The sequence below is a fragment of the Mustela nivalis genome (assembly GCF_964662115.1).
Source record: "Mustela nivalis genome assembly, chromosome: 5".
Lineage (NCBI taxonomy): Eukaryota > Metazoa > Chordata > Mammalia > Carnivora > Mustelidae > Mustela > Mustela nivalis.
This window is the reverse complement of record NC_139024.1, coordinates 14,540,984-14,554,770: the sequence shown is the minus strand read 5'-3', so window position 1 is coordinate 14,554,770 and position 13,787 is coordinate 14,540,984. Positions and strand designations below refer to the sequence as shown.

At 40.5% G+C, this 13,787-nt stretch overlaps 1 protein-coding gene across 18 annotated transcripts in view; it reads left to right on the top strand.

The window, feature by feature from the left end:
• Positions 1 to 13,787, top strand: part of ESR1 (estrogen receptor 1) — a 413,977-nt gene that overhangs the window by 371,685 nt on the left and 28,505 nt on the right. The window lies entirely within an intron of this gene.

The following is a 13,787-nucleotide window of genomic DNA, read 5'->3' as shown; positions in this document are numbered from 1 at the left end:
CTTTTCATTTCAGTCATTTGTCTGGTACATTGAAGGGTTCACATCCCACAATGGCTCTTTATTGGAAGAGAGTTCTGGGAGCAATGCCACTCGGCTGCACTGTGCCAGGCCCTGAACCTGGTCCTTCTTCAGTGGAGGGCTGGCACATGCTGACGGCTTTCCTGTGGGCAATCTGTTAACTTCAGGGAAAGCAGGCCTATCAAGTGCTGGGACTTTTTTCCCACTTTTACCAGGAAATAACACTCCAGACAGGAAGCAAAAATTAGCTGGAGTTATATAACCCACACAAGGAGATGCTCTGATCTTGGTCACCAAAAACACTCCCTTCAAATCTGTGTAGCCTCTTTCTACCTTATTGTCCTGTTCCTATGACAGGGTAGGGTTTTTAAAGTATTATATTAAAAAAGGGCAAGACTTTGGCCATCAAAATATTGAATGCATAGACCCAGGATTTTTTAAATCCCAGAGGGAAAAAAAATGTCAGCCCTCACAAGAAAGTCTTTGGGAGAGACTGGCCGCAGAATCTCAAAACACATTCCCCACTTGCGGAGCTGGGACCAACACCTGACTCCTCCTCACGGTGGTGAATCTTTCCTGTGCTGTCCCTGTTCTTCTCCTTCTTTCTCAGAATCTTCTGTGAGCTTCCTTCCTTGCGCTTGAAGGGTGAGAACACTAGTTTGCAAACACAAGGCCCCGGAGTCTGACAGAGTTTACAGTTGTCCTTCTCCTGAGAGAGATCTCAGGGCCACGGCATGTCTTTTCTGTCAAGGGCAGTGCTGCTGGCTCGCAGGCAGGAACAAAACAGAAGCTGCCTCCCAAACTGTAAAAAGTGAAACCACTCTTTTCAATCCAGAAGTGAGCTATGTTTGGAAAAGCAGGTCCGCTGCTGAGCACAGCTCTTAGTGTGTCATATTGTTCCTGAAAAACAGAACCAGAGAGGACAAGAATGAAACACAATGGTGCGGTGCTGGGAGACTTTTCAGAGTGAAAAAGCAGTCAGTCCTAGGAAGGTTACTACAATCCTAACAATCTTTGCCCACAATTGAAGGTACAGATTTTTCTAAAAGCCCAACCAATTCATGACTCTGCACTAGGTCAGTGCTTCCCCTGTCATGAGATAAGGACCAAAGGGACAGTCATTCCAGGAATCTCGGACAGAAGCCAAGTTAGAAAAGATTCAGGAAGGCTGAGAGATGCTTTTCTGATTCCTGGGAAACAAGACCTCAGTGTATGGGGGAGCTTTGGGCTGTGTGCTGTGTCTCTGTACCAAAATCTGAGAGGATGTGTTTATGTTGGCCTTGACTTTGAGGCGGAGGCCAAAGGGTAGTTGAAAGGTTGTTCTGTGGACTACTAGGAGTGACTTTCTGCAGCTTCTAAAAGAGGGTCTCCCAGATGCTGAAATTTCCATGGGAAGCCCCTTCACAGATGTTTGGAATGGGGGATACTCATCATGATTTATGCCTCCTTAGGATTATTTCATTACATCACTTACAAAAGCCTAGAATCATTCATAGGACGAACACGACTTTTCCACTGTCCACTAAAGGACAGAGGCATTCCTGGTTAATCCAGACTTGCTTTAGCAAAATCAGTGCCAGCTCCAAGGCATTCTGAGAACTAGCTGGGCGGATCTCAGGAGAAGGAAACGAGCAGAGCAGGTGAGCACAGGGCAAAAGGCGGAGAGGGAACAGTGACAGGAGGCAGGGCTGGTGCTGAAGAAGGGGACCCGGGGACCAGGAAGGGGTCATCTGTGCCCGTTTTCCCTATTCCCCCCGCTCAGTGGGACTTCAGTCCTTCTTGATAATTCCAGTATAATTCTTCCAGGCTCAACTCTGACCTCATCTCATTCAGGAAATCTTGCGACCACCCAAGTCCATAATGATTCCCTTCACTAAACTATTTTAGTTCTTAGAGTCTGTACCCTACTATCTAACATTTGGTCGATCGGTTGACTGATAGCATTCATTTGTTCACTAATTCAGAAATTTTATGCTAAATACACAAAAATGGATGGCACTGTTTTTTGGTTTTGTGTTTTCAGGTTTTTAGTGTTACCGGGATGGCTTCTTCATGCATGTATATCCTGACTTCTCTACAAACTATATAAACTTTTTTTTTACATTTCTCACAGTCTTGAACCTGTGAACTGTCAACAGGTGTCATGCCATTCAGTCCTTCTAGATGTTTATTTGCTGGACATGACCATGGGGTCTTGGAAAGTTCCCATTTATCACATGTTCTTTCTACCATTATGAAACATGTCATCCTTTCCCTATCTAGATAACATCAAACTATTAAATGGGACAAAATAATGCCCATCTCCTCACATTACTATGATCTAAAAGGAAAATTGTATATAAGATGTCAAGTGTGGTTTATGGAACACAGTAGGCCTTCAGTCAATGGCAGCCATCACCATCATTTGAGAATCTCCAGTTCAGAAGGAGCCAGTCTGGGGGCACCTGGGTGGTTCAGTCAGTTAAACATTGGAATGGAACCTGCATAAGATTCTCACTCTCCCTCTCCCTCTGTTCCTTCCCGCCCACCCTCTCCCCTGCCCCCACTGGTTCGCATGTGCCTGTGGTCACTCATTCTCTCTCTCTCACTTTTAAAAAAAAAGGAGCCATTCAATACCCCTTTTTTTTTAATTTAAAAGATACATTTATTTATCTTTTAAGAGAGACCATGACTTGAGCTGAAACCAAGAGTTGGATGCTCAACTGACTATTTACACCTTTATACATGTATATAATATAAATTATGTGTATAATGAAGTACTTCGGTTTAAAGGTTTCCTGCTAGGCTTCCAAAGTACGCAGGGACGGAAGGATAATATTAATAATAGAGACCATGACTCTTCCCCTGAGACTTGCTGAATTGTGCTGTTCAATTGTATTGAGAGAAATTTTTGAGCAAGATTGATCTCATGGGTAATAATTGATTGTTAACTGAACCTTAATGTTGGCAACCTTGATGAAAATGCTACAGTGAGTGGGAGTGGCAGATAACTCCCAGAGCTCTCACTGGTCCATTCACTGTGTTTCTTCCCATCCCCCTCCTGCCCTCCCCTACCATGAAGAGTCTCACAAGTCCCTTGGAGTCCACTCCCTTTCGGATCACTACCCTTTTAGTGAGTGTTTTTCAAGACTCAAAAGAATTTACCCATCAAAGCTTAATATGTGTAAGTCTACCATCTCTAACAGATGTTTGGTTTGGCCTTCAAAACTCAACTTCTTTGTTTCTGCCCCTTTTCTGAACCTGTTACTGACCACAATTTGTTATATTCCCCAGTAATTTCAAAGAGCATTTCATCCCTCACTCCCTGGTGACTTGATCCCCCTGGGTCTCTGGAGAGCCCATCAGACCCCAGATTCCAGCTCCCCTGTCCCCTGTTTAGCAGTACATCTGATTTCCTCTCCTGGATCACAAGCAGCTCCAGGTACCCAGAAGTCTGCCCTGGGCCTGCTGGATCCCTGCCTCCCTACTGAAATGTCTTACTCTATAGAAATACTGTTCTCATGATTACCTGTTTATCACAACTGCCTTCAGACATTGTTTCTCTTTCAACTGGTGGAGTAATAGAGGGGAGTAAAGGTAAAAACCTGTAAAGCAAAAAGGAAAACAAAACACTAGAAAGAATTATGGCCCCATTTCTAAAATGTGTACCCTGATGTTCATTTCAGAAAACAAGGGGTATGGAATGTCAAGCAGGAGCATATATGTTAAACATAACCATAAACATGGTGCCCGTTCTTGTCTGTCATTAGTTCTGCTTGGTTAATACGGTGAACGTTGTTACCTTGGTGCCTTAACAAAGCATATGATGCTGAAGCTATGACACTTACTCGCTTTAGATGTGTTCACCAGAGCCCTGGGCGGAGAAACATTTACTTCCTGATAGATTATGACAAGCTCTCATCACAAGGAATGTTTCCTCTCTCTCTCTCTCTCTCTTTTTTTAAGATTTTATTTATTTATTTGACAGATAGAGATCACAAGTAGGCAGAGAGGCAGACAGAGGGGGGGTGGGAAGCAGGCTCCCTGCTGAGCAGAGAGCCCGATGTGGGGCTCGATCTCAGGACCTTGGGATCATGACCTGAGCCGAAGGTCATGACCTTAAGCTGAAGAGGCTTAACCTACTGAGCCACCCAGGTGCCCCATCTCCTCTCTCTTGAGCTGATTTCTTTGTGCTGTTAATTATTAGATAGTCATTTAGAGCATTTATAGTTTTAACTTGAGAAATAGGACAATGATTTAGAGTCCCTATATTTAGATAAAAGAACTTTTTAAAAAAATATTGACTGTAAACATTGAGAATCATTAATTCTCAACAGTTGAAGGTTTCTAACAGGAACAGGCCTTGGAAATTGCCAATGGGTACATCATCCATCATCAGGAAGGCAGTTGTTGGCCCTGGCAAAGTTTTGATTAGTCTTCCTATTGTTGTGATTTTGAGATAAATGGTACTTCACAGTTGTTAAGTGACTCACTGTCTCCTTCTCTCTGGCTGACTGGGCTCTGTAGGTAGTGGGCTCACAGATTAGAAGCTTTGCCTGCTACAGACTTCTGGTGTGGCTTAAAACAAGCTTAGGGTCTCCACTAAACCACTGAAAATCTGGTGTGGCACAGACTTTGTCATTGGAGAGGCCTGGCACTCAAGAGAAGCAACTCTACCACTTACTTAGGGGATGATGGGTGCCCTTTGATAAGGTGCTTCCCTCTCAAAGGAATTACTGAGTTCTTAGCAGATAGATAATAAATAAATTCCTTCCTGGATATTCTGAGGCAGGATCACCCCTGCCTTTTGTGGTTAAAAAATTGCATTCTTATGACCAAAATGTCCTTCTGGTGAATGGAAGAGACTCAGGCCCCAGACCAAGAGGATTGGGTCCTGTATCTTGCACACACTTCTTGGAGCTTCTGTGGAATTAGGGGAACCAACCAAAAGCCTGCCTTCAGGGAAAGACTGGGGGAGTCCTAGTGTGACCTCCTGGGATGGGTCAAAATGCAGCTGCTGTTGGGAGCCAGGAAACCCTTGCAGCGTTCTAATATTAGGAACAGCTTTCCAATCACACCAAGAGCCCTGGGGAGGAACAGAATCATCTTGCGCTCTCAAGACCACCAACAAAGGGGAAGCCATCTCCTGGGTCCTGGATTCAACCACCCTTTGGACCAGGGGCCAGAAACTATGGAATCAGCATTTTTAAGTCTGATCCATTTAAAAGAAAAAAAATGCCACTGACTCCCCTAACACTGACTTTAATGTTCTTGTTCTTTGTATTATAATGCTGCTTAAATATGTATAACCATATTTATTATTTAAATGGACAACCAAGCATAGACTTTGTTTATAGCTCTTATATAAGTACAAAACCAAAACAAATTCACAAATTAAATAGAAACTAAAAGGCAAACTGATAATATTTTTGTAGAAATTGAGCTCCTGTTTTCTAACATGCCTGAAGAGGACCTCTGGCCTGCTGGGGTCTAGCACATGCTCTAGTGATGACTCAGTCCCGTCCCCCCACCACCCCCACTTGCCTGTATCCAGAATGATGACAAAACCTTTGCTTGTACAGCATGTTATAACACCTGGCTTTGGCAAGAACATATCCATGATATATTCTGTTGGCTTCTGTATTTATTTATTTGAGGTACTTAAAATATAACTAGTGGATTTGAGGCGATGGTAAGTACTGGTGGGAAACCTGTTACTTAGGAAACAAAGATGATACAGATCATCTAGATTGGTGAGGATCAATGCTGCACACATTTCAATCATCTGGGGGGTCTTAAAAAAAAATCCCTGTGGGGGGACCCACCTCCAGAGGTTCTGATGTAATTGGTTCAGATGTCATTCCGGTTAAGGGCCTGAATATTAGTATTGATTAAAGCTCCCCCCATCCAAGACTTCCATCTCACCAGGACAGAGAACTGTTCATGTAAGTGCTTCAGAACATTCTGGTATTTGTGTCTTTTTTTTTTTTAATATTTTATTTATTTGACAGACAGAGATCACAAGTAGGCAGAGAGGCAGGCAGAGTGGGGGTGGGGAGCAGGCTCCCTGCTGAGCAGTAAGCCCGATGTGGGGCTCGATTCCAGGACCCTGAGATCATGACCTGAGCAGAAGGCAGAGGCTTTAACCCACTGAGCCACCAGGCACCCTGGTATTCGTGTCTTTATGGTATTTCTTAGACTATCATTAAAATGAAAACACAAAATTATAAAATTCTAAGACAATTTAAAGACCTTTTATTTTTAATTCTCAGGAGTATGTGAAACCTTATTTGAAAACTACCGTACAGAGAATGACCTTTCAGCTACATTAAAATGGTTCTCTAGTGTGCTGTGAGACTAACCACTTCTGCACACACTCCTGCTCAGAGCTATACTGGGCCTGGAGGCATACAAATGAGTAAGAGTGGGGGCACAGATAATTAACTCCTTATTTGCATATCAGGAGATGAGGGCTGTGTTATAGATAAGCACAGGACAGTAGGGTTGCTACTGGAGGACAGATAGACTGGCTGAGTCTTGAGGATGAGGGGACTTACGTGGAGTCTGAAGAAAGGCAAGGGGGAAGGTTCTGCACCCCACCCTCACTCCCCAATTCATTCATCTAGCAGCGAGGATCTCATCAAACCATGGGACTGCTTTTCATTGGTTTCCTGAACTAGCAAAGAGAGAGAATAAATTCAAAACAGTCCTGCCAATCTTATGGGTTTATTGTGACAGAGTCAGATAGCTTAAAAATATGATCATATCATCATTGCTGTTATAGTCTTTTTTTTCCCCCAGTGGGAAAATATTAAGCAATCAAATAGTCTACCAAGATTTTGGTGTCACGATCACCTTGTTCTAATCAAAGGACCAGTATACTCCAGGCCTGTATTTGGAAGGGCCTTAGGTGCCCTTCCTTTACTCATGCCGGCATATCGACCTATATTTAAAAGTGTTTTAATACTTGAGAAGAAACAATAAAATCCCACTAATTTCTTAGGTTCACAATTAAAATAAAATATTGTTTTTTAATGGGCTTATCATTCCCCACAACATACTCATTGAATATAGTAAAAGCTATAATAGAATATGTATGCTTCTTGATACATTTAAATGGAATGTCAGACTGTCCTGTCAAGTTCTAGTCTAAACCGAACATCCCTCCAGTTAGTTGGAAGACCTACTTCTGGGTGTGGCCTTCCACTCAGGGCCTCTTGACTCTCTGACTGCTTCTCTCATAGTGAAGAAAGATGGAAAAACAGACTTCCTGTTGCAAGTTCTGTCCTTCCCTCCCTGGGTCCCGAGCACAGGTTGGCTTTGACCTCTTACAGCACTTTCCCCCAGGAGGAGTATAGCTGCTTCTATAAATTGAGGTGAATTCAGACTGCCTCAGGCCTATTTTTCGCTGAGTCTTTACTTTATATCTAGATTTTAGGTTTTATGCTTCTACTGTCATGTTAGGCAGCAGTCCTCCACTGAACCGAGTGATAGCCATGGCTTGAGACACTATTTTTGGTAGTTTCACTACCCTTTATTGAGTCTTTACTACTTTCCAAGGGTGCATTAAGTGCTGGAAATGCAAAGTTGCCCTTCATTGCCTTCTCTGTAGTAGTTTTTGTCCTGTGGTTTCCACGAGGTGAGGCATAGGGACTGCTCCCTGGCACCTAAGGGTGGCGCTGTCAGTGATCCTACCAGTGGTGATAGTAATAGTGGTGATTACTAAGGCAGTTCCTACCTCAAGGTCCTCACAGTCTAAAGACTGAGACATTTATAAAAAGAAAACTTAAAAAATTTTTTTAAAAAATTAAAAAAAAAAAAGGAAAAAGAAAACTGATCTTTTTTAAAAAAATAAGCTTGCAATTATAAAGCAGTATGTTCAATTGAAACCATTTAAGAATGCAAAATATATTACTAGAGCAATAAACAATGACCCGAAGTTAGGCAACTGGTTGGGCTTTATGATATGCCTCATTGCAATCTAGTATAGGGTGAAGAGCCAGAGATTCGAGTTCCATGTTTAGATCCCCTTTCTGATACTTCTTAGTAGTGGGGCTCTGGACACAGAGCTCTGGACTATTCTGTTGAATAGCAGTGGTGATAATTGCTTATACCCTTTGTGCTTCTGTTTCCTGGTCCATGAAATGGAGATTGTGACAGTGTCAACCTGCTAATATGAGTTAGCTCTTAAAACAATGTCTGCTTAGACTAACACTCCATTTGTGAGAGGTACTATTTTCTTCTCTTTCCATGCTGTGAGTGTATTATACCCATATTTATATTTACACATTTTATTTTATTTTTTAATTAAAAAAATTTTTTTTAAAAACATATAATGTATTTTTAGCCCCAGGGGTACAGGTCTGTGAATTGCCAGGTTTACAAACTTCACAGCACTCACCACAGCATCCCCCCAATGTCCATAACCCCACAACCCTTTCCTGACCCCCCTCTCCCCAGCAACCTTCATTTTCTTTTGTGAGGTCAAGAGTCTCATATGGTTTGTCTCCCTCCCGATCCCATCTTGTTTCATTTATTCTTTTCCTACCCCCCAAACCCCCCACATTGCATCTCCACTTCCTCGTATCAGGGAGATCATATGATAATTGTCTTTCTCCTATTGACTTATTTTGCTAAGTGTAATACCCTCTAGTTCCAACCACATTGTCGCAAATGGCAAGATTTCATTTCTTTTGATGACTGTATAGTATTCCATTGTATATATATACCACTTCTTTATCTGTTCATCTGTCGATGGACATGTAGGTTCTTTCCATAGTTGGGCTATTGTGGACATTGCTGCTATAAACATTTGGGTGCACGTGCCCCTTTGGATCACTACGTTTGTATCTTTAGGGTAAATAGTGCAATTACTGGGTCGTAGGGTAGTTCTATTTTCAACTTTTTGAGGAACCTCCATGCTGTTTTCCAGAGTGGCTGTACCAGCTTGCATTCCCACCAACAGTGTAGGAGAGTTCCCCTTTCTCTGCATCCTTACCAGCATCTGTCCTTTCCTGACTTGTTAATTTTAGCCATTCTGACTGGTGTGAGGTGGTATCTCATTGTGGTTTTGATTTGTATTTCCCTGATGCCGAGCGATGTAGAGCATTTTTTCATGTGTCTGTTGGCCATTTGGATGTCTTCTTTGCAGAAATGTCTGTTCATGTCCTCTGCCCATTTCTTGATTGGATTATTTGTTCCTTGGGTGTTGAGTTTGCTAAACTCATTATAGATTTTGGATACTAGCCCTTTATATGATATGTTGTTTGCAAATATCTTCTCCCATTCTGTCAGTTGTCTTTTGGTTTTGTTAACTGTTTCCTTTGCTGTGCAAAAGCTTTTTATCTTGATGAAATCCCAATAGTTCATTTTTGCCCTTGCTTCCCTTGCTTTTGGTGATGTTCCTAGGAAGAAGTTTCTGCAGCTGAGGTTGAAGAGGTTGCTGCCTGTGTTCTCCTCAAGGACTTTGATGTATTCCTTTCTCAAATTGAGGTCCTTCATCCATTTTGAGTCTATTTTCATGTGTGGTTTAAGGAAATAGTCCAATTTCATTTTTCTGCATGTGGTTGTCCAATTTTCCCAACACCATTTGTTGAAGAGGCTGTCTTTTTTCCATTGGACATTCTTTCCTGCTTTATCGAAGATTAGTTGACCATAGAGTTGAGGGTCTATTTCTGGACTCTCTATTCTGTTCCAGTAATCTGTCTGTCTGTTTTTGTGCCAGTACCATACTGTCTTGATAATGACAGCTTTGTAATAGAGCTTGAGGTCTGGAATTGTGATGCCGCCAACTTTGGCTTTCTTTTTCAATAAACCTCGGCTATTCAAGATATTTTCTGGTTCCATATAAATTTTAGGTTTATTTGTTCCATTTCTTTGAAAAAATGGACGGTAGTTTGTTAGGGATTGCATTAAATGTGTAGATTGCTTTAGATAGCATAGACATTTTCACAATATTTGTTCTTCTAATCCATGAGTATGAAACATTTTTCCATTTCTCTGTGTCTTTCTCAATTTCTTTCATGAGTACTTTATAGTTTTCTGAGTATAGATTCTTTGCCTCTTTGGTTAGATTTATTCCTAGGCATCTTATGGTTTTGGGTGGAATTGTAAATGGGATTGACTCCTTAATTTCTCTTTCTTCTGTTTTTTTGTTGGTGTAAAGAAATGCAACTGATTTCTTTGCATTGATTTTATATCCTGACACTTTATTCAATTCCTCTACAAGTTATAGCAGTTTTGGGGTGGAGTCTTTTGGGTTTTTCACATATAGTATCATATCATCTATGAAGAGTGATAGTTTGACTTCTTTGCCAATTTGGATGCCTTTAATTTCTTTTTGTTGTCTGATAGCTGAGGCTAGGACTTCTAGTACTATGTTGAATAGCAGTGGTGATAATGGACATCCTTGCCATGTTCCTGACCTTAGAATAAAAGCTTTCAGTTTTTCTCCATTGAGAATGATATTTACAGTGGGTTTTTCATAGATGGCTTTGATAATATTGAGGTATGTGCCCTTTATCCCTACACTTTGAAGAGTTTTGATCAGGAAGGGATGCTGTACTTTGTCAAATGCTTTTTCAGCATCTATGGAGAGTATCATATGGTTCTTGTTCATTCTTTTATTAATGTATTGTATCACACTAATTGACTTGTGGATATTGAACCAAACTTGTGGATGTTGAACCAAACTTGCAGCCCTGGAATAAATCCCACTTGGTCGTGGTGAATAATCTTTTTAATGTACTGTTGGATCCTATTGGCTAGTATTTTGGTGAGAATTTTTGCATCTGTGTTCATCAAAGATATTGGTCTGTAGTTCTCTTTTTTGATGGGATCCTTGTCTGGTTTTGGGATCAAGGTTATGCTGGCCTCATACAATGAGTTTGGAAGTTTTCCTTCCATTTCTATTTTTTGGAACAGTTTCAGGAGAATAGGAATTAATTCTTCTTTAAATGTTTGGTAGAATTCCCCCGGGAAGCCGTCTAGCCCTGAGCTTTTGTTTGTTTGGAGATTTTTGATGACTGTTTCAATCTCCTTACTGGGTATGGTTCTGTTTGGTTTTCATTTCTTTCTGGTTCATTTGTGGTAGTTTATATGTCTCTAGGAATGCATCCATTTCTTCCAGATTGTCAAATTTGTTGGCATAGAGTTGCTCATAGTATGTTCTTATAATTGTTTGTATTTCTTTGGTGTTGGTTGTGATCACTTCTTTTTCATTCATGATTTTGTTTATTTGGGTTCTTTCTCTTTTCTTTTTGATAAGTGTGGCCAGGGGTTTATCAATCTTATTAATTCTTTCAAAGAACCAGCTCCTAGTTTCGTTGATTTGTTCTAATTTTTTTTTGTTTCTATTTCATTGATTTCTGCTCTGATCTTTATAATTTCTCTTCTCCTGCTGGGTTTAGGCTTTCTTTGTTGTTTTTTCTCAAGCTCTTTTAGGTGTAGGGTTAGGTTGTGTATTTGAGACCTTTCTTGTTCCTTGAGAAAGGTTTGTGTCACTAGATATTTTTCTCTCAGGACTATCCTTCGCCGTGTCCCACAGATTTTGAACTGTTGTGTTTTCATTATCATTTGTTTTGGTGAATTTTTTCGGTTCTTCTTTAATTTCCTCTTGTGATTGAGTTCTAGCTTCAGAGCATTGTGGTCTGAAAATATGCAGGGAATGATCCCAATCTTTTGATACCGGTTGACACCTAATTTATGACCTAGGATGTGATCTATTCTGGAGAATGTTCTATGTGCACTAGAAACGAATGTGTATTCTGTTGCTTTGGGATGGAATGTTCTGAATATATCTGTGATATCCATCTGGTCCAGTGTGTCATTTAAGGCCTTTGTATCCTTGTGGATCTTTTGCTTGGATGATCTTTCCATTTCAGTGAGGGGAGTGTTAATGTCCCCTACTATTATTGTATTATTGTGAATGTGTTTCTTTTCTTTTTTTTTTTTAAGATTTTATTTATTTATTTTACAGACAGAGATCACAAGCAGACAGAGAGGCAGGCAGAGAGAGAGAGAGAGAGAGAGAGGAGGAAGCAGGCTCCCTGCCAAGCAGAGAGCCCGATGCAGGTCTCTATCCCAGGACCCTGGGATCATGACCTGAGCCGAAGGCAGAGGCTTTAGCCCACCGAGCCACCCAGGTGCCCCTGTCAATGTGTTTCTTTAATTTTGTTATTAATTGGTTTATATAGTTGGCTGCTCCCATGTTAGGGGCATAGATATTTAAAATTGTTAGATCTTCTTGTTGAACAGACCCTTTGAGTATGATATAGTGTCCTTCCTCATCTATTATTATAGTCTTTGGCTTAAAATCTAATTGATCTGATATAAGGATTGCCACCCCAGCTTTCTTCTAATGTCTGTTAGCATGGTAAATTGTTTTCCATCCCCTCACTTTAAATCTGGAGGTGTCTTTGGGTCTAAAATGAGTTTCTTGTAGACAGCATATTGATGGTTTTTTTTTTTTTAATCCATTCTGTTACCCTGTGTCTTTTGATTGGGGCATTTAGTCCATTTACATTCAGTGAAAGTTTTGAGAGATATGAATTTAGTGCCACTGTATTGCCTGTAAGGTGACTGTTACTATATATTGTCTCTCTTCCTTTCTGATCTACTACTTTTAGTGTCTCTCTTTGCTTAGAGGACCCCTTTCAATATTTCCTGTAGAGCTGGTTTGGTGTTTGCAACTTCTGTTAGTTTTTGTTTGTGCTGGAAGCTTTTTATCTCTTCTTCTATTTTCAGTGATAGCCTAGCTGGATATAGTATTCTTGCCTGCATGTTTTTCTCGTTTAGCACTCTGAATATATCATGCTAGTTATTTCTGGCCACCCAAGTGTCTGTGGATAAGTCTGCTGCCAGTCTAATATTTTTATCATTGCATGTTACAGACTCCTTTTCCCAGGCTGCTTTCAGGATTTTCTCTTTGTTGCTAAGACTTGTAAATTTTACTATTAGGTGACGGGTTGTGGACCTATTCTTACTGATTTTGAGGGGGGTTCTCTGCACCTCCTGGATTTTGATGCTTGTTCCCTTTGCCATATTAGGGAAATTCTTTACAGTAATTCTCTCCAATATACCTTCTGCTCCCCTCTCTCTCTCTCTGCTTCTTCTGAATCCCAATTATTCTAATGTTTTCTCTTATGATGTCACTTATCTCTCAAATTCTGTCGTGGTCCAGTAGCTCTTCATCCCTCTTTTGTTAAGCTTCTTTATTCTCTGTTGTTTGTTCTTCTATATCACTAATTCTTTCTTCTGCCTCATTTATCCTAGTAGTAAGAGCCTCCATTTTTTTATTGCACCTCATTAGTAGCTTTTTAAATTTCAGCTTGGTTAGATTTTAGTTCTTTTATTTCTCCGGAAAGGACTTTTATCTATCCAGAGAGGGTTTCTCTAATATCTTCCATGCCTTTTTTGAGCTCAGCTAGAACATTGAGAACCATCATTCTGAACTCTAGATCTGAGATCTAGATTATTACCAATGTCCGTATTGATTAGGTCCCTAGCCTTCGGTACTGCCTCTTGTTCCTTTTTTTGTGGTGAGTTTTTCCACCTTGTCATTTTGTCCAGATAAGAATATATGAAGTAGCAAATAGAATACTAAAAGGGTGGTGAAGATCCTAGAAAAATGTGCTTTAACCAAATCAGAAGAGACCCTGAATCATGGAAAGGACAAAGGGGATAAAAAGAAGTTCAGGAAAAAAAAGTTTAAAAAAAGAAAACAAATAAAGAAAACACACACATATATATATATATATATATATATATATATATATATATATATATATGAC